Source organism: Pleurodeles waltl, chromosome 11 (assembly GCF_031143425.1).
Source record: "Pleurodeles waltl isolate 20211129_DDA chromosome 11, aPleWal1.hap1.20221129, whole genome shotgun sequence".
In the NCBI taxonomy this organism is placed as follows: domain Eukaryota; kingdom Metazoa; phylum Chordata; class Amphibia; order Caudata; family Salamandridae; genus Pleurodeles; species Pleurodeles waltl.
This window is the reverse complement of record NC_090450.1, coordinates 336,116,781-336,137,705: the sequence shown is the minus strand read 5'-3', so window position 1 is coordinate 336,137,705 and position 20,925 is coordinate 336,116,781. Positions and strand designations below refer to the sequence as shown.

Genomic DNA, 20,925 nt, shown 5'->3' with positions numbered 1-20,925 from the left:
ATGTAAAAGTAGAACAATATTATTGCAACAATAAAGTATAGCGACCTTAGCAATATATGAAGAATGAATGCACATCTAGAACTCCATCCATACAAGCAGCAAAAGTCCGGCCCAGTCAATCAAAGTCCCAAGGTCCGTGGGTCAATGTGCAGCAACACATGGGCAAAGCCCACACACGAGATCCAGTCCATTGGAGAGAACACTGCTGGGGCATCACTAAAATAAAAAGACAGGCACCTCAGGGGGAAGGGAAGGGGGTCACCTCAGCCACATGCGTCCACGACGCCAAATCCACGAAGGGCCTCCATGCCCACTGTGCCATCCTGGGGAGTGCCAAGCCACAGTCTCACAAGTCTCTACAGTGGGTGGGTTGCCCACTGTGCCATCCTGGGGAGTGCAAAGCCACAGTCTCACAAGTCTCTACAATGGGTGGGTTGCCCACTGTGCCATCCTGGGGAGTGCCAAGCCACAGTCTCACAAGTCTCTACAGTGGGTGGGTTGCCCACTGTGCCATCCTGGGAGTGCAAAGCCACAGTCTCACAAGTCTCTACAGTGGGTGGGTTGCCCATTGTGCCATCCTGGGGAGTGCAAAGCCACAGTCTCACAAGTCTCTACAGTGGGTGGATTGCCCACTGTTACATCCTGGGGAGTGCAAAGCCACAGTCCATCAGGTGGATTACAGAGACCACTGGTCATGGAGGAGGCATGGTGGGCAGAGTGCGTCGTGAAGGCCTGCCCGACACAGAACCGGGACTGCCAATGGGTCAGCGGTGCTTGACAGGAAGGGCCCAGCGGAGCGGTGCTTGAGATGAAGGGCCCAGCGGAGCGGTGCAGAGACGGCGGGGCCCAGCGGAGCGGTGCTTGACAGGAAGGGCCCAGCGGAGCGGTGCTTGAGAGGAAGGGCCCAGCGGAGCGGTGCTTGACAGGAAGGGCCCAGCAGAGCGGTGCTTGAGATGAAGGGCCCAGCGGAGCGGTGCTTGACAGGAAGGGCCCTGTTCAGCGGTGCTTCTCACGGCGGGGCCCTGTTCAGCGGTGCTCCTCACGGCGGGGCCCCGTTCAGCGGTTCTGCTCACGGCGGGGCCCTGTTCAGCGGTGCTTCTCACGGCGGGGCCCTGTTCAGCGGTTCTTTTCACGGCGGGGCCCTGTTCAGCGGTTCTGCTCATGGCGGGGCCCTGTTCAGCGGTTCTGCTCACGGCGGGGCCCTGTTCAGCGGTTCTGCTCACGGCGGGGCCCTGTTCAGCGGTTCTGCTCACGGCGGGGCCCTGTTCAGCGGTTCTGCTCACGGCGGGGCCCTGTTCAGCGGTTCTGCTCACGGCGGGGCCCTGTTCAGCGGTTCTGCTCACGGCGGGGCCCTGTTCAGCGGTTCTCCTCACGGCGGGGCCCTGTTCAGCGGTTCTCCTCACGGCGGGGCCCTGTTCAGCGGTTCTCCTCACGGCGGGGCCCTGTTCAGCGGTGCTGCTCATGGCGGGGCCCTGTTCAGCGGTGCTGCTCATGGCGGGGCCCTGTTCAGCGGTGCTCCTCACGGCGGGGCCCTGTTCAGCGGTGCTCCTCACGGCGGGGCCCTGTTCAGCGGTGCCTGTCTTCTGTTTCCAGTGAACCACACCTGGCCAATATTTGCCGCTCACTCTGCATCGGACCTTTCCGTTGCGGGGCCCTCCTGTGATGGAGTCCTGGGGCCCTGGGGCCCTGGCTCTCCTTCGATACCCCCAGAATCGGGCTGGTGGGGCCCTCATGGCCAGGTTGGCTGCTCCCTGCCCTTTGCTCCTTGCTGCCCTTGCCCTCCTTGGCAGACTGTCCGTGGCCCTTGGCTCCCTTACCCGATGTGGCAGGTGACGGTGCAAGGCTACCCCCCTTGGGGGCAGGCGTATCAGGCCTGTCGCGCCTGCCCTTCAGTTTCTTGGTCCTCTTCCCGGGGGGGGGGCTGGCTGTGCCTTTGCTGCTGGACGATGTCCCAGCCCAAGGAAAGGGCGGACTCCAAAAACCAGGCACGACGTTCTTTGGAGTTGCTGGGCTGGTGGTGGCTGAGGTGTTTGTGGAACTCTTACGGGATGGAGGGGGTGGGTCAGGTGAGGCAAAGAGGTCCACTTTGGAGAGGAAAATTTTCTTGGGAGCCATGGGAAGGGTGGCTGGAGTGGGTATGGGAGTGGAGGAAGAGGATGTGGTTGTAGGAGAGTCAAGTGTGCTGTCTTTGGGTGCAGGTGCTTGGGCAGGAGGCTGACGTGAGGTGGATGGCTGTTGTTTGGGGGCCTGCCTGCGTTTGTGTGGTTGGGAAGCGGGGGTGACAGACACACTGGGAGAGGACACAGGGGACGTGTACATGGCAGTGGGGGTGGTGACTGCACGTGTGCGGACTGGTGTGGAGGGTGTGCTGGTGATGGGTGCAATGGCTGATGGTGGTGTGCTTGCAGGTGTGTGTGGAGACGTCACAGGGAGGGAGGAGGGAGACGAGGAGGTGGGGGACACAGAGGAGGTAGTGGCTGTTGGCATGTCTGCATCTGGATGTTGCTTGGGTGAATGCTTGTGTCTCCTGTGGTGCTTATGTCTGGATGAGCTGCCCTTGGGTGTTGAGGTGTGTGCAGGCTGGTCTGTAGGTGTGGATGGGATAGGCAGAGGAACAGGGGAGTGGGACTGGGTGGAGGGAGTCAGAAGAGGGAGGCTGGAAACAGGGACAATGGCTGCCGTCAGTGCTGAGGCCAGAGCTTTGAACGATCGTTGATGGGCAGCCTGACCCGAATGAAGGCCCTCCAGGTATGCATTGCTTTGATGCACCTCCCTCTCCACACCCTGGATGGCATTCAAAAGGGTAGACTGCCCAACAATGATGGTCCTCAGGAGGTCAATGACCTCCTCACTGAGGGCAGCAGGGGTGACTGGGGCAGGGCCTGAGGTGCCTGGGGCGAAGGAGATGGCCGGCTTCCTGGCCTTGCGGGCACGGGCCGAGGGCCGAGGGGCTGCTGGGAGGGCGGAGCTGGTGCGCTGGGTGGCGGCTGTACCTGTTTCTGCAGTGGGCACGGATGTTGCCGCCACCGCAAGGGAGCTCCCTTCCGAGGACGTGTCGGTGTCGCTGCCGTCTCCACGGGTCCCCGTGGTGGAGCCCCCCTCGCCCTCCGTCTCACTGGTCATGTCGGAGTCCGTTGCATGGGCCTCCGGGGCCATGTGAGATGCAGCTCCCTCTTGCGCCGATGCCACTTCTCCTCCGCCTGATGATGCTAATGCACACATTCACAGATAAACAAAGAAAATGGGGGGTGGGTGGAAAACATAAAGACAAGTTGAGTGCATGCATTGGGGACACCGTTGGCGGAGAGGACAGACACAGAAGCCCCCTGCACTACGCTGCGCACTTGGGGTACACTACTCATTCACTGAGACATGCCCTACAAGCCTATGGGCGACAACTGCCCACACAGTATACACTGGTCCATGAATCGCGTCACTAGGCACCCTACAGAGGTGGGGGTCGAGGGCACAGGACCATACTTCACGTACGGGCCTATCCTACAGAAATCGCCTTGGCCTAGGGACACCCACAGCCCTCCTCACCCACCCAGGCACCTCCACTGTGGGCAAAATAGCTGAATGTGCTGGTACTCACACCCTTGTGTCTGCTGTGATGTCCTCAAGCGCCCATCTAAATCGGGGTAGGCCACCGCCAGGATCCGGGACATCAGGGGGGTCAAGGTACGACTGGCACCCCTCCTAGGTTGGGAGGCCATCCCCAGCAGAGCCTCCGCGGTCTTCCTGCTCCCGTGGCGGATGTCCTCCCACCTCTTGCGGCAGTGGGTGCCCCTTCTGGTGTGGACCCCCAGGGCCCGGACGTCCTTGGCGATGGCACGCCAAATGACAATCTTCTGATGGGCGCTGACCTATGTGACATGTACAGGGGGGGAAGAGAAACATCATCACTTTTCTGCATGCTCGATGTGAGTGGCCCCCCCTCCCCAACCTTGCCATGTGGCACATGCTCTTATCTGTCGTGCCATGCATTCGTCATTCGCTGCCCTCCCCTCCATCGTACATCCTCCCCACTCAGGCCAGGCATTGGGCACTATGCATTGCCCCCCGTGTACTCACCTGTTGGTCTGGAGGCCCGTAGAGTAGCGCATACTGGGGGAGGACCCCGTCCACGAGCTTCTCCAACTCATCGGAACTGAAGGCGGGGGCCCTTTCCCCAGTCGCAGCAGCCATTGTCACTTCCAGACCGAGGTCACAGCAGCACTTGCAGTATAGGTCCTCTCCTGTGGATGCTCAGGTCTCGTGTGGTCAAGTAGAGAGAAAATGGCGGTTACGGCCACGGCGGTGCGTGCCGCGGCGGCCGGCGCTCACCGCCATTGGCTCCTGAAACCCATAGGGTTCAATGTTGTCCAATGCGGCTTAGCGCCGCGGACTGCGACCGCCTACCGCCACGGTGTGCCACGCTTGCGCAATTACCTCACTTCACATTGTCACACTTCACAGGTCAGGCAGCCGCCATTTCAAGGGCCCACATGGCTTCATTCCTACTGCGTCACACATGGCTAGGCCTTGCACCGACAATCATACTAGCCATTCAATCCCGAGAGATACGTGCACTGGGCATGCTGTGGGCACTTACCTGTGGGTTGCTTGACTCTGTGCTCCATGTTGTCCTTCCTAGGCATCGTCCGCTGGGACTTGCGAGGAGACGGAGGAATCTTCTTGTGTACAGACCGCTGGTGGACCTGTCGACAATGGAAGAAAGACATGTCATACTCACCTACAGACTCAACCGTGCCACTATACAGGAACTGTGTGCCCAGCTGGAGCCAGACCTGATGTCACCCATCCGCCAACCCACAGGGATTCCGCCTCTAGTGCAGGTGCTGTCAGTACTGCATTTTTTGGCAAGTGGATCATTTCAAACTACCGTGGCCATTTCATCTGGGATGTCTCAGCCTATGTTTTCGAAGGTGTTGTCCAGAGTGTTGTCTGCCCTGATGAAATACATGCGGAGCTACATCATTTTCCCTGAGGTGGGTGACTTGCCTACAGCGAAGGGTGATTTCTATGCCCTTGGACACATTCCCAATATCATTGGTGCCATTGATGGTACCCATGTGGCTTTGGTTCCCCCAAAAGACGATGAGCAGGTGTACAGGAACCGTAAAAACTATCATTCGATGAATGTCCAGGTGGTCTGTTTGGCTGACCAGTACATCTCCCATTTAAATGCCAAATTCCTAGGGTCAGTGCATGACGCGTACATCATGCGAAATAGCAGCATCCCTTATGTGATGGAACAGCTACAGAGACACCGTGTGTGGCTAATTGATGACTCTGGTTACCCAAACCTGCCTTGGCTATTGACCCCAGTGAGGAATCCCAGGACCAGGGCAGAGGAACGGTACAATGAGGCCCATGGGCGGACTAGGAGGGTGATTGAGCGGACCTTCGGCCTCCTGAAGGCCAGGTTTAGGTGCCTGCATATGACTGGTGGATCCCTAATGTACTCACCAAGGAAGGTGTGTCATATCATCGTGGCCTGCTGCATGCTTCACAACCTGGCTTTGCGACGCCAGGTGCCTTTCCTGCAGGAGGATGGTCCAGATGGTGGTGGTGTGGCCGCTGTGGAGCCTGCGGAGAGTGAAGAGGAGGAAGACCAAGAGGACGACACAGACAACAGGGACAGAGTGATACTGCAGTATTTCCAGTTACACACAGGTAATAATCTACTCCAGCATTGTATTATATCTGTAACTGTAGTGGCTCTCTACTGTCTGACCTTTCACCCCAATGTATGGTAACTTAGTTGTGTATATCACTTCCTATTTCAGTGATCTGATCCCCACGGAGTGCCCTCTGTTTTTTTTCCCCATGGACTACCGCTGTGTGACACTGGTATGTTGTCATCACAATGTAACTAGAACTGTTTTGTTGGTTATATCGAATACATTTGGTTTAAATAAATAGATAGCAGAATCCAGTTGGTTAATGTGCAATAATTGTGTTTATTGAAGTTTTAAAATAGGTGTATGGTTCAAACAGGGTGATGGTGGAGGCATGTCCATGGCAGTGTCCAGACTGTCGTTCCTACAGGTCCATTGTCCATATGCCTGTGGAAGGTGGAGAAGGGGCAGTTCAAGGTTGGACAGGGTAAACAAGTGGGATGACATCCGGGGGTTTCCGTGCATGGCGGGGGTCTTGACATCCTACTCTGTCTTCTTCCTCGATCTCAGGCCTTTCTTGCGGGGTGGTTCTTGTTCTGCAGGGGGTGGGGTCCGGGAGGGCCGTTGCTGTTGTGTCGGGGCCTCCTGACCACTAGCGCCGGCGAAGGTGGTGGGCTGTTCTTCCTCCATGCTAGTGGCAGGGGCCCTTTGGGGGGCCACATGGTCCCGCAATGTGGTGACAATCTGGTTGAGTGCCACCACGATTGTACCCATTGCGGAACTGATGGTGCGCAGTTCTTCCCGTAACCCCATGTACTGGCCCTCCTGCATGGCCTGGATCTCCTGGAACCTGGCCAGGACCGTCGCCATCGTCTCTTGGGAGTGGTGGTACGCTCCCATGATGGTGGTGAGGGCCTCTTGGACAGTGGGTTCCCTAGGCCTGTCCTCCCTCTGTCGCACAGCAGCCCTCCCAGTTCCTCTTTGTTCCTGGGCCTCTGTCCCCTGGACGGTGTGCCCACTACCAGTGCCCCCAGGTCCCTGTTGTTGTTGGGGTTGTGGGTTACCCTGGGTGCACTGTACTGGTAGACACACCGCTGCTTGACCTGTCCTGGAGACAGAAGCATGGGCCCGCTGGGTGGGTGCTGTGCTGGTGTTTCCTGAGGGGGGTAGGTCTGCTGTGGCCTGGGGCTGACTGAGGGTAACCGACTGTCCAGAGGTCCCCAATGGTCCGGGCTGGTCATCAGGTTCTAGGTCGACAGAGCTGCTGTCATCACTGGGGGCCTGTTGTGGGGGTGGGATGGACAAATCTGGACCCTCCTGGCCGTGTGTTGGCGTTCGGGCCCTGCAGGGGTAAAAGAATATGGTTATTGATTTTGTGTGTGCCATGGCGTGCGATTTGTGGGTCCCCTTGTCCCCCAGTGCTGGCAGTCCCATGTGGGAGGAGTTGTGAGGGTGGTTTGTGGGGGGGGAAGTGTATGTGCAGTGGTCATGCTTAGGTGATGGGTGTCCATGGTTTGTGTTGGCATTCAGGGGTTTGGGTTGGGTTGGGTGGGTTGTGCTGGTGAGACATTAGCAGGGAGGATATGTGCTGGGGGGTTGGGGGTGAGGGTGGGGGTGTGGGTTGGCATGCTGGTGGTTGGGGGGGGTGAAGTAGTTGAGATTCGACTTACCAGAGTCCATTCCTCCGCCTACTCCAGCGAGGCCCTCAGGATGCAGGATGTTCAAGACCTCTTGCTCCCATGCTGTGAATTCGGGTGGAGTGGGTGGGGGTCCGCCGCCAGTCTTCTGAACAGCGATGTTGTATCTTGACACCATCGACCGCACCTTCCCCCGTAGGTCGTTCCAGTGCTTTCGGATGTCTTCCCGATTTCTGGGATGCTGTCCCACAGCGTTGACCCTATCGACGATCCTTTGCCATAGCTCCGTCTTCCTGGCTATTGTGGTGTGCTGCACCTGTGTGCCGAAGAGCTGGGGCTCTACCCTGATTATTTCCTCCACCATGACCCTGAGTTCTTGGTCCGAGAACCTGGGGTGTCTTTGGGGTGCCATGGGGTGGTGTGGATGAGGTGTGGGGTGGTGTTTGTGGTGATGAGTGTAGTGGTGTGTGGTGTTTTGTGCGTAGATGTGGTGTGGGTGATGATGTTGGGTTCCTGTGTGTGTTGTGGTTTGCGTTCCCTGTGCTCTCTCTCTGTGTATTGCGGCGTGTCTCTGAATTTCGCTTTGTGGGTTATGTGGGTGTGTGTTTTATATGGTGATGGGTGTGTGGGAGTGGTGTTTGTATGTGTATCAGGTGTGTGTATTTGGAATTGTCCAATGTGGCTGTGTTTTGTAAAGGTGTGGGTATTTTGAGCGCGGCGGTGTGTACCGCCAATGGAATACCGCGGTTGAAAGACCGCCGCGTGGATTCGTGGGTCGTAATGGCATGGGCGTGTTTTGTTGGCGTGACGGTGGAGGTTTGGTCATCTCCAGGTTATCGCTGACCGCTGATGAGGCGGCCTTCAGTGGATGTCGGGTTTTTGGCGGTTTGGCAGTTGTGGGTCAGAATGACCGTGGCGGTTTACCGCAGCCGCGGCGGGATGATGGCGGTCTTCTGACCGGCGATAAGTGCCTTTTACCGCCAGGGTCAGAATGACCCCCTTTGTGAACTATCACTTAAGTGCAGATTTGGAGCAATGACAGAAGAGATGATAAGAGACCAGCTTATAGTTCAGTGCAGGAGTAGAAAAACAAAAGTACATTCGTGGGCTGCAAAGAATCCTCTCAATTGCGCCATTGAAATTGTGAAAATAGTGGAAGAATCTGAGTATTGCATGAAGGAAATGGAACGAATAGATGACAAGAGAAATGTAAAAGTACATGATGGAATGTTAACAGTGGACAAAGTTGATGAAGACGTGGCTATTGCGAGCAAAGGGAATTTCAGAGGAAGAGGAAAATCTTTACAAGAAAATAAAAACTATAGCAACAAAATGAGTGTCAGAGTGTGTGGAAAGTGTGACAGTGCATGTCACACTTCCTAGTCAAGAAAATGTCATGCCATAGGTAAAGAATGTAGACATTGTGGTCGTAAAGGACATTTCGCCAAGATGTGTTGAGAAGTAGGAAAAAACAAGATTGCAGCTGTTGCTGACTAAATATTTTGTGACAACGAAAGATTTGATACGGTCTTGTGTGTTAATGAATATGGAAAGGAACAGGTTAAGAGAGTAGCGTGCGAAGATAGTGAAAGTAAAAGGAGAAAAAGACCCAGCGCTAGCTCTGCCTTGAAGGGCAGAAGTTTAGAATTAATGGTGGATTCAGGGTCATTATACACCATCATTCCTAAGAATATGTTTAAGAGAGTGTGGCCTAATGTAAGATTGTTACCCAGAGATATCAACCCAGGAGGTTATCAAGGAGAACAGATAAACATTCTAGGGTATATGAATACAGCTATTCAATTCAAAAATAGATGTGTAAATGGCAAAGTATATGTAGCAGAGTCGGGGCCACTAATCTTAGGGTGGGTTCACCAGTATGATTTTCACATAAAGATCAATCTTCGTACTGTGGAACAAGTTATGTTTGTGGAGGAGCTATCAATAGAGGACATTTTGAAAGGGGCTCACCAAGTGTTTAGAGAAGAACTAGGACAACTGAAGGGATATGTACACAAAATAAAGTTGAAACAGGGTGCAGTACCTGTTCAGCATAAGGTTAAAAGGGTTCCTATTAACACAAGAAGTGAGATAAAGAAAATGTGGGGCAAGATGTTGTTGAATGGAATTATTTAACCAGTTGAAACATCAGCATGGATATCTCCGGTTGTTATCTCGGAGAAAGCAGATGGCAAGTTGCGTTTTTGTATAGATTTAAGAAGTTTAAATCAGAATATAATTGCGTACACCTTCCCATTACCAAATATTAATGAATTAATCCTGTTGTTGAAAGGGGGGAAATATTTTTCCAAATTAGACTTACGGCATGCATATCACCAAATTGGTCTTAATGATTCATCTAGAACCTTGATAGCATTCATTACCATGGAAGGCACTTTTCAGTTCACAAGAATGCCTTTTGGATTATCATCATCGGCCAGCGTCTTTCAAAGGATGGTGATTGAAGTGTTCAAGGGTGTAGAGAACATTATATTTTTTCAAAATGACATTTTGGTATTTGGAGATAGTGTGTGTAGTCATAACAGGGCTTTAAAAAGAGGCTTTGAACAGATTAGCTGAAATAGGGTTGACTTTATGCAGAGAAAAATGTTCCTTCCTTGTAACAGATGTGGAATATTTAGGGCATACCTTGTCGTTTGAAGGGGTAAGACCAAAAAGGGATTTGCTTGAAGCAAAAAGATCAGCACCAATACCTCGAAATAAGGATCAGATAAGATCTTTCTTAGGTTTGACTGAATACTATTTAAAGTTTGTAGAAAATTTTGCAAGTAAAACTGAGAACCTCAAAGTACTTATGAGGAGGGGTATAGCATATGTATGGAGTAAAGATCAACAAAAGTGCTTTAAAAATATTAAGAAAGTAATATGTGAAGCAGGCATATTGTCACCTTTTGATGTGAACAAAGAAATAATTGTTAGGGTGGATGCTACTGATGTTGGTGTAGGGGCTGTTTTATCTCAGAAGTTTGGCTCCTTTGAAAGAACTGTCACGCTTGCCACTGAACGACATTACTCTGTAATTGAAAAGGAAACCCTGGCAGCAGTTTGGAGCGTAAAGTATTATAGAACGTACGTGTGGGGTCATAAGATTATCCTTCATACTGCTCATAAGCCTTTGGTAAAGATTTTGTCTCCTGGGGGTGCAGGCAAAGGTTCTGCAAGACTTATGGGATTAGCATCAAAGTTACAAGCGTTCAATTTAGTAGTCGAATACATTCCAGGATGGAAGAACACACAATCAGATTGTGTTGTCTGCCATTAGATTGGGAAAAAGTAGAGGAGAAAAGTGTAAATAAGGCTGAAAGATGAAGAAGCTGTGGCCAGTGTCCAGGATGTAATCTCTTGGAGTCGAGGTGCTATTGATAAATCAGAATGGTCCCGTCCTATGGAAGAGGATAATGTTTTAAAGGAAGTACAGGTTTTGATAGAAAAGGGGCCAAGGAGAGAAAGTACTTTACCAGGTGCTCTCCGGTCTTTTAACAAAGTGTTCGACAAAATGTCCGTAGTAGCAGGGCAGATTATAATGCGCAGTGAAAAGATTGTTCCACCCATTGCTCTACGAAAGAGATTGTTTAATATTGCTCAAGAAGGGCACCTTGGCCAGACCTTAAAAAAAATAAAAATACTGCAGATGGAGTTTTAGTGGCCAGGTGAAGAGGTGGCAATGTAGATTGAACAGTGTGTAGAATGCAAAGAATGTGAGAAGAGATTGAGGGTAGGACCACAGAATGCTGCAAGCAGTATTTATGACCCAGGTCAGAAATGGCATACTGTTTGCCTTGACTTTATTGGTCCCATGGCGGGGCTCAGGCATGACAAAAGATTTGGTTTGGTATAGATTGATGTTCATTCTAGGTGGTTGACAGTGAAATTAATTCCTGAAGTTACTACAACAATGACCAGACAGGTCTTACGTAATGTTTTTAGAGACAAAGGGTATACTGTTGTACTCGTGACCGACAATGGCACACAGTTAAAGTCTCAAGAAATAAAACCCTTTTTGAATGATTGTGGCATTCATCACTTATGTACGGCACTGTATAATCCACAAACCAATGGCATTGTAGAGAGGGCTAATCGTATAGTAAATGGAGCTATACAATTAGCCTTGGCTAATGATATTGATGTTGAAGATGCAATTTATGATTTATTGTGGGCCTATCGCACTATAGAAAATACTATAACAAAGAAAGTGCCATTTTTCGTGATGAGAGGAAGGAAACCAATTTCCAAGTTGACAATGTCGTGGACAAGAAATTTAATCGAGGGTAGAGATCATGATAGTAAACCTATGAAAGTAAACAAGAACAAAGGGAAAATAAATCCCGGGGATTGGGTCAAAATAAAGACCGGACGCTTTAGAGGTGGTTTGATTAAGTTTTCTGGACCGTTTCAAGTTAAAGAGGTACATAATTGGCATGTAGTCTTAACCAATGGTCAGAAGTGGAATTTGCGCAGAGTGGAAACATTTGGTCCAATCAACACTGAACAAGGGAGGAGAGATGGTAAAGATGCCTATAAAGACATGTGTAGAGGTTATATTTTAGTTCATGATCAAGAATTGTTAGATAGACCTGTTCAAAGAAACGAAGAGGAAAACAACGAATTGGAGGAAAATGACATTAGAAGTAAGATTACAAGAGATGACTTAAAGCCCTATATGGATCAAAGACCGTCAAGAGCGAGGAAGTTGCCAAGTTACTTAAATTACTATGCTATGTAGCGATATCATATTGTTGGAGGTTCTCGTCTTTGAAGTACCCATAGCTTTGAACATTATTTTGTCCCTAACTGTTGTTTCCTTTAGTCTAAATTTAGGTTACCTTTTAAACACAATTCTATAGTACTTCAATGTTTATTACATTCTTTTGTTTTAAGGGTGAAGAAAAGGGTTATGTTGTATCCTGGAGATAGATATGGAATGTTAGGGTCATAATGGACTCGTGTAAGTGACTGACGATACATATATATTTTTTTGACTGTCAGCTTTGATATGTAATAGCTAACTTAGCTTGGAGTTGGAGAACCTTGATATATCAATATATATTATTATATAAGAATGGATTCTCCATCTTTAAGGAAATTGACTGTTTATTTGTTATAAATAGATTTCCTGTCTTAGTGAGTTGTTTATTTTTCTGTAAAATAATGTGGATAATTTATAGGGTAATTGTATTGAAGTATAATAAGAATCTTGGTATATTTTGCAATTATTATGAAAAGGTATATGGAGAAAAAAAGTAATGTTGTATTTGGAAAAATAATGAACTGCAATATCCAGAATGCATTGTAAAAGCTAACTAATTCTGAGAGTATAAATAACAACACAAAGAAAGGACTTTTAAACCGTGATGAAGACTGCTTAGTCGAAATGCGTTTTGTTTTGTTCACTGCATCAATAAAATAAGAAGATTCTCTTTAACGGAGTGCGCTGCAAAAACTTTTTGTTTGACATATATATATAGTGCTTTAAAATACAAATATGAAAGTGCAGATACTCATTGGGGAGGACCATGTTATGCAGCAAGGTTGACTAAATTATGCAATAGTCACCGCCACTGTACTTATGGATTGTGAAGAGAAAGCTTTTACTCCTGCCTTCACTTCCTGGTTGACTGTCTATCTGCTACCTTGGGTGGTTAGCAGTCTAGACTCTCGGGCCATAGTTTGATGGACGCCTATTTAGGCCTGATGCAAGCGCAGACGTGCATCTAACACAGGCAAGCAGCCAGACCTGATCGTTGCGCATTTAACATTGTGTTCTTCACAATTTGTGTTATTATTGACAGAATTTACTTAGCATACATTGACCTTGAGCCTTATTTTTAACTTCCCTTGTCATTATTCACTATGCTGCCCTATTTGAAGAGATTCTATATTAGACAATTTATTCTTTTGTGGGCTCCATTTCATTTGCTCTGCTCTTCAGTCCGCCACAGTACTTACTGATTGTATAGGAGAGAGTTTTTACTTCTTCCTTCAGTTCCTGGTTGAGGACCTAACTGCGGTCTCAGGCGGTTAACAGGCTAGTCTGTGAGGCCATAGTTGGTGGGTGCCGGTGTAGGCCCGATGTGAGTGTGGACACATGTAGCGACTGCACCAAAGGCAAGCAAGCCCACCTGAGCCAGTCCACAAAAGAACGTCGCTAGGCGCCAGGATCTCGGCTGCTCCAGCCAGCTAGCTCAGTTATTTATTATTATATATTATTTGCTGTTTTATTTAGCGCAAATTCGACCCAAAGGTTTGGAGCACTTTACATGAGCACCAATTACATTACACAAGGACACATTTATTTTTGGTAGGCGCAGGGAGGTTAAGGCCCTCATTAAGACATTGGCTGTAATGACTGCCTACCGCCATGGCGACGGCCACCAAAACACCGTTGCCTCAGCTACCTACTGTCCACCATATTATGACCGTAGCCGGAATTCCGCCAGAAGGCTGGCGGAATTCCGGCTACGGTCATGGCGGCAGACGGCAGTAAGGTGCCGCTGCTGCCAGCAGCAGCACCACGTCCCGTCTCCTGCCGGAGCACCCCCTTCAAGCTGATAAGTCGGGTGCTCCGACAGGGGAGAGGGGTGGGGGTTGTTGGGTGTGTGTGTGTATGTGATTGTGTGCGTGCATGCGGGTGTGTGGCGTTTGGAATGCGTGTGTGCATGAATGGGTGTGAGAGTGCATGTATGTTGTGTGGTGTGAATGCATGTGTGCTAGAATGCATGTCAGTGTGTGTTGATGTGTGTGTGTGAATGAATGTGTGCATGCGTGGGTGAATGTGGGTATGAGTGTGTGTATGCGTGTGTTTGTTGGTGCATGAATGTGCGTATATGTCGGGGAGGGTTCAGGAGGGGGAGGACTCAGGGGAGGGGGGCGGGGGAGACCCCTATCAGTGTCAGAGAAGGAATTCCCTGGCAGTGGTAGTGCCTACCGCCATGGTTTTCGTGGCCGTAAGATTGCCACAAAAACCATGGCGATAAGCGGGGTCATTATCCTGTGGGTGGGACAGTGATGGCCGCATGGCTGGAGACTGAAGTCTCCAGCCCGGCGGCTGTTACCGCCCTGGCGGACTGAGTGGTACATTGGCGGTTTGGCTTGAGCCAAACTGGCAATGTCATATTTTGGGGAAAGGTACCGCCAGCCTGTTGGCAGTAACTTTCTCCAAAATACCGCCGTCCGCCAGGGACATAATGAGGGCCTAAGTGATTTGTCCAGAATCACAAGATGTTGAGTCTACGCCTATACTCTAACCTAGGCCCAGATGGATCAAACATTGCATTTTGGAATGTATCAAGTCCACTTTGCGATTCAGTAACTTGTTAACAAATTGCAAATTGGATTTACGACTACATACCCATTTGGTATTAGGAAGGGGCGTGTCTAGGGTGTCCCTTCCTAATACCGAATCGCAGAGGTATGTTTGATTGTTTTGTGACCGAGAATGCGGTAGCAAAACAATCGCATTTAACACCAATTTCATTTTGGTTCTAACCCATTCGCAAAGGGGAAGGGGTCCATAAGGGACCCCTTCCCCTTTGTGAATGCATGCTTAAACATTGTTTAAGAGCTGACAGTGGTCACACGGACCACTGCCTACTCTTAAAAAATGAAAAGAAAACTTTTCATTTTTCCTTTTTAAACGCATCCTGTTTTCCTTTAAGAAAAATAGGCTGCATTTTAAAAAACATAAAGGAAAAAAAAATTGCTTTATTGAAAAGCAATCACAGACATGGTGGCTTGCTGAGCCCAGCAGGCCCCCATCCCTGTGATTGTAGCCATTCGGAATGGGTCGCAAATTGCGACCCACCTCATTAATATTAATGAGGTAGGTCCATTTGCGAGCCCTTGTGAAATGCTATATGAAACAAGTAGAGTTTCATACATTCCAATAGCGATTACTTAATTGCGATTTGCAAAATAACTCAGGTTGGTAATCAATATTGGAATTAATGATACATCTGGCCCCTGGTTCCCCAGCTCCAAAGTCAGCAGCTCTGGCTGTGCTATTCCGCTATGGAATTACATCAAATCAAAGTCTGGTCAGTAAGCCTTGATAGGTAGGCTATATGTTGCCCTTGCCCCCTCCTACCTTACCTTGAAGGCCCAGTTTCATACTTTTTTGTGCAGGTTTTCTTGTACCTACATCTCTCCTGTGTACAAGGTTGTAGAGGGAGCTGGCTGCTCCTACATGGTCACCTGTTTGTAAGTCGACTTGCATCCTTGTCCTTCCTGAAGTGTTCCCTGTTTCACACCCTCAAGCTACTCCCAGCGGATTAAAGGCCTTTATTGTGAAATCAGGTCCATGACTAAACACGCCATGGAACTCTGGCACCTTATTTCTTCTCTTTCACCGGATCTTTGTTTCTTCACTGACACCTGGCTAAATTACCAAGCTGTTTCTTACATTCCAATAGCTATCAATTGGTAAGACTAGATAGAGAAGCCAGACGGGGGAGTTGGGGGTGGCCATTTCTTTGCGGTACACATTTAACATACCACTTATTGACACCTTTTTATCTGACTGGGTGGCATTATGTATTTTTTAAATTTAGCTTTCTGTATAAGACCGTTGGAAGGGCGCTCTCATTTATTGGCAAAATAGTTTAATCACCTGTTATGAGAACAGCTTGCTACACATGTATTGGCAGCTAACAACTTTCTTCTTTTGGGTGATTTTAACTTCCAATGAGAAGATACCTCGAAGTCAGGGGTAGCCAGCTCCTGACAGATATGAAAATGCTAGGTCTCCATCAGAAAGTGGTTGGTCCATATGGCAGGAAACAACTTAGACCTAATATTCACTTACTCGCTATCTTTTGTGAGTGACTCTCCAATGCCCTTTACATGGACTGACCATCATCTGATTAGTTTTCATATCCCATGGGCTGGGCGACCGATAAGCCTACAAGAGTTAGCAGAAGAGCCGTGAGACAATGGAAACCAGTCTTGCTGGCCTCTTTCTCAACTATTTTCCAATTCTTGGAGACCACTCACAGTAGTGATATTATTTCGGTTCAGGCTGATTCCTATAGCATTCTTTCTCTAGCACTCAACAGGGTTGCCCCACATCCAGTCCCACTAGACATCACGCCCCATGATATTCGACAGAGCTAAGAATTCACAGAGCCGCATATATAAGACTAGAAAGAAGATGGTGCCAGACTAAAACCACTTTGGACAAAAATGCCTATAAAGCTAAGCTCGCCAGCTACCACAGGAAAATTTGAGAGGCACGTAACAACCATATATTTAATAAAATCAATCAGGAAGGTAACTTGGCTGAAGAACTATTCAGAGCACTTATGAATTTATGAAACCTCACGCTTGTACTTCTGTCATCCCTTGCCATCTTCTTCAAGGAGAAAATAAAATGTATCAGAACCTTCCTAATCTTCCCAGGTAGCTAGACGATCTTACATTTACAGCTCACCTCCTTCTAATGTCACGGTCCACTTGGAGAGGTTTGAAGCCTTTCCTCAAGTTCAAGTGCATGGTCTGTTAGAAAAAGCCAAATCTGGCTCCCAGTCTGACCCTTGCCCTCCTCCCATAACATCCAGTTTATCTACCATGCTAACACCTTCGATTATGTCCCAATTTTAATTTTTCCTTGGATGTTACCAAAATCCTATTTGCTTGGAAAGCCGCACAGGTTTCCCCGATGCTAAAAAAAAAAAAAAAAAAAAAAAAAAAAACTATTGCTGACAAAAGGAACTTTTCCAATTATCAACCCATTGCTGTCTCCCATACTATACTGATTCATAGGTTTTATGACGTAGCCAGTTATGGAAAAACCTTACAATGGTTCATGGATTACTTGGAAACTGGACTCAGACAATCTTTCTAGACTGTTTTTGAATTCTCATGCCATGCTTATCAATAAGGGGGTCCCTCAGGGCTCCTCTTTGAGTGGCTTATTTAACATCTATGTGGCCCTCCTCGTGCAGATTGTTAAACCATCCAGCTTTGAGATACTATCCTATGCTGATGATACCCAATTAGTCATCTCGTTTGGCCATGGTCTTGATGGGGCAAACTAATATTCACGGACTGCATGAGGAAAATAGCTGCCTCGATGGCGAGCAATTGCCTGCAAGTGAATGATGGTAAAACCAAGATATTGCTGTTAGGAAAAGCACAGCAGCTGTGGTCCTCTGCTTGATGCACATACGAAGTAGGTTCTGCCCCTATTCCTTGGCAGACAGTAAAAAATCTCGGCATCAGCCTAGATGAGACTCTGTCTGAAAGATCATGTTACATCCAGCTTAGGCATCAGCTGTACTACCATAGGCTTGTTTAAGAAAGCGTTCCCATAGCTTATTTTATTCTGTAGGGGAAACCTAGTACAACTCTAATTATGAGCCGCAAGGAGTACAGCAGCGCCCTGCAAGTAGCAGTTAACGATTTGCTGCTGTTTAAGTTACAGGTGGTGCAGGACACGGCCACGCAACTGGTATGCAACCTTCTTACGGACGCTTCCTTCGCCCCATCTTAAGAGCCTTGCACAGGCTGCTGGGCAGGAAACCATCCGTTTTAAGCTATGTTGTCTCATGCACAAGTCTCTGACGAGTAAAGGCCCACCGAATCTTCATAGAAAGCTTAGCTATCCCTGTCCTATCAGACACCTCAGATCCAAGGACAAGGCTTTGCATAATATTCCCTGCATCCACACTTCAAGATTTGGTGGCAAGTTCTTTTCGTACCTTTCCCTTTTTCATTGGAACAAACTTACTCTTCTAGATCACTTATGTACAGATTTTGTTAAATTACAAAAAAAACTTTTGAAGATTTGGCTGTTCTAACTAGTCTTTTGGTCCTGTGTTAGTGAAGCGCTGAGGTACACATACAGGTGTGAGTCGCAGCGCTATAACAAGTTCCAATAGCATAACATAACAAAGGCAAATTATGTAGCCTAATGCAGCACATTTTGTGATATCATTGCTTCATTATTTTGCATTTTTTACACATGATGACACCGTCTTGGCAAAAACTTGACCTCATTATCAGTAGTTTAACAACAAAATAAAGTAATAAACAGCCCAAAGATGATCAGTATATTTATTAAGGGCCCACTGTTGCCCGGGAGCACTTGTAACCACGGTTTTAGTATCTTATGATCTAATTGAACAAGAAGCATTTTTTTGTTAAAATCTGCATATTGTGCAGCAGTTAATGGATTAAGTGGCAAACCCAGCAACTTAATAGTTATGCGGAAAACACCACAGCTACAGAATCACATAATTCTCGTGGCCCTGACCATTACTGACTGCGCAGGGTCAGTTAGGGCTCTGGTGGAGAAATTTAGGGAAAACCATAGACTAAGATTTGTGTTACAACAGAGGTCCTACCTCGAACCACTAACCTCGTTCACTTGTGCCAAACCCACACCAGACTTGGTGTGGAGAAGGATCCTGCCGAGGGCTGACCCGGAAGAGGTTGTCATAAAATGGCAATATTTAATAAAAAACTGCAGTACAGGGTGCCCAGTCTGCTCCCTCCAGAGCAAGGGACTGTAAGGTAGTTCCCATTGTCAAGTGGGAAAAAGTCACATATATGTAAAGACTGAGAGCAACTTAAAATCTAATATCAAAAAAAGTTATTCTGTTCAGGTAGGATAGTCAGAGCTTTGCGACAGACATGGTTCAGCTGGGACCGAGTAAGACTTTGCAACAGGTATCCAATTAGACAGACTGCAAGTTTCTATCCATGGTTGCCAAATTAGGGCAACAAGCAAAACGTAGGACATTTTTCTCCATAATATTCCACAGTGGACAGCGATATTGTTAAGGCGTGTCACTGCTATATGAAATGGAGGTAGACCTGGAGATTATAGTGTGGGGTGGCTTTGATAAAGGGTATGAAAAATGTCCTCACTAATGTGAGGGAAAATGTCACTTCTAATAAGGACACGGAGGCGAAGATTATGCTTATACTCTCTTTACTTTTCTCATAGCAGCCATAATACAAATCTACAACTCCCCTGACTACAATCTAAAACCACAAACATGTGACCAATCCAAACAATTATATCGTTCATAACCGTATATAACATATCATCATCCAAGGTTTGTTCTCTTTTTTTGTGTGCAAATAGTAGTGTCAAGATTCCTTTCTCAGGATCTTTACGCACCTCTTTGTTTGTCCTTGTTAGATGAAAAAACAGAAGACAGGTTAACCTACCATCCGCTGATGGCAACGTCTTGTATACAAGCCTCATAGCCTAGCTATATGGACTAGAATTGTAACACAATTTTTATTAAACTGATAAACACGAAAAAATACTTATGCTGACGTCAATCTTGAACTTTCCAAAACAGGTGGGACTCTGCAGAGAAAAGGGTGGGATAACCATCACCTCTCTTTCTTTAATGGCATTCACATTTTCCTATGTGTTAGCTAGGATATTTATGTTATATCAGGACCGAAAGCTTGATTATGCAGGTTCACAGCATACCGCCACAGAAGCCAATTGAGAGACTGGCTTGAACTAACATTTTTTTATATGGACTCAGAACACCCATCTATTGTTCCAATTTAACATCTAACGTGTAGACCTTAGAATACATCACACTTCTGGCCGAATGAGCACCAAACGTCAAAATGTTTTTTTTTTCATAGCTGCATTTTTTTTTTAACATTTTATTTTGAAAGCAAAGAATTGTCAGTCTTGCTTTCAGGCTTCTGCAACTATCTGCTTCTAATCTGAACATTCTGTGAGCATTATACGTAGCCTCATATTGTTAACTCTGTAAAAGTGTACCTATTTTTTTTTGTTTGTTTTTGTTTGTGGAACCACTGTCTGTAGTGCAGTTTGAACTTACATTTATTTAGAGCACTCACCCTAATATTAAAGGCTTTGCATTAATAAAACATAAATATAATTTCAAACAGCATTAACATATGGACACAAATATTACCTCAGCTGCAGACAGATCCCTTGCCTGCTCCATAATCTGGTACTGGAAATTGACAGCCAAAGGATTTGTGCTGCAGGTAGTTGGGCCTCATTGTCCGAAGTACAAAATGAACCTGAAAACCTGTTTCCCAAACAATATGTCCTGGGCATCAGGCTATAGGAATTCCACACCCATGTATGTTTACAAACTTATAGGTGGTGCTTGGTGCGTCACAGCATGGCCACATGACCCACACTAATACCCTCTCTTAACAATGGCCCTCAAGAACTGTTAATCTAGAGGACTGAAGAGTTGACAAACACAAAGGAACAGGACCAGAGTGTTGACGGACTTTGTAGTACCGAAAGTGAGTGGAGCACACAACAGGGGTACAGAACTGATGTTCATGATACATGCAAATTCTAGGACTAACTGGTTTCCAGGTATAATGAAGAAGACTCCTTGTAGGAGGCTGGCCTGGCTTGTAGTGGGTACCAGAGGTACTTACACCTTGTGCCATGTCCAGTTATCCCTTATTAGTGTAGAAGAGGTGTTTCTAGCAGCTAAGGCTGATAGAAGGTAGCTATGGCAAAGCAGCTTAGGCTGAACTAGGAGACATGTAAAGCTCCTACTATACCACTGGTGTCATATGTACAATATCATAAGAAAACACAATACACAGATATACTAAAAATAAAGGTACTTTATTTTTATGACAATATGCCAAAAGTATCTCAGTGAGTACCCTCAGTATGA

General features: G+C 47.6%; 1 protein-coding gene across 3 annotated transcripts in view; it reads left to right on the top strand.

Annotated features, from left to right (window-relative positions):
* The window catches only part of D2HGDH (D-2-hydroxyglutarate dehydrogenase), a 914,182-nt gene that overhangs the window by 10,158 nt on the left and 883,099 nt on the right, over positions 1-20,925 (top strand). Inside the window, exon 1 of one of the 3 annotated variants that reach the window (XM_069213620.1) lies at positions 12,173-12,227. The exons of the other annotated variants lie outside the window; for them this stretch is intronic. The gene's annotated coding sequence lies outside the window, so the exon portion shown is untranslated. Of the gene's footprint in view, positions 1-12,172; positions 12,228-20,925 lie in introns of those variants that run through there. 3 annotated transcript variants of the gene reach the window in all.